The sequence below is a fragment of the Habropoda laboriosa genome, unplaced genomic scaffold (genome assembly GCF_001263275.1).
Source record: "Habropoda laboriosa isolate 0110345459 unplaced genomic scaffold, ASM126327v1 scaffold175, whole genome shotgun sequence".
NCBI classification, from domain to species: domain Eukaryota; kingdom Metazoa; phylum Arthropoda; class Insecta; order Hymenoptera; family Apidae; genus Habropoda; species Habropoda laboriosa.
In genome coordinates this window covers 805,374-805,709 of record NW_017100347.1, presented here as the reverse complement: position 1 = coordinate 805,709, position 336 = coordinate 805,374, and the positions used below count along the sequence as shown (strand labels likewise).

At 25.0% G+C, this 336-nt stretch overlaps 1 protein-coding gene across 2 annotated transcripts in view; it reads right to left on the bottom strand.

The window, feature by feature from the left end:
- Positions 1-336, bottom strand: part of LOC108574585 (CLK4-associating serine/arginine rich protein-like) — a 6,593-nt gene that overhangs the window by 5,269 nt on the left and 988 nt on the right. The window lies entirely within an intron of this gene.

Genomic DNA, 336 nt, shown 5'->3' with positions numbered 1-336 from the left:
ATGTTTCATCAAGCAATTGCTTATATAGCATAAATATTTTATGCAAGAAAAGTTTTTCACTTCCAAAGATCATAATTTTTATAAAAGTGGTATTTATAAGCTTGTTTCCCATTGGGAAAAGGTCATTAAATGTGAGGGTAATTATTGTAATGAATAAATTATTTTCTTTCTACATTATTTACATATTTCTTTTTCAACTATTAGAGAATGCCAATACTTTCTTGATTACTTGATATTAATTAAATGTGAAGATATGGAATACCTCATATTTGTGACTCAATTTTTCAAAAATGAGAGGTGCACTTTTTTATTTCATCTTAACAATATTCATTGCTA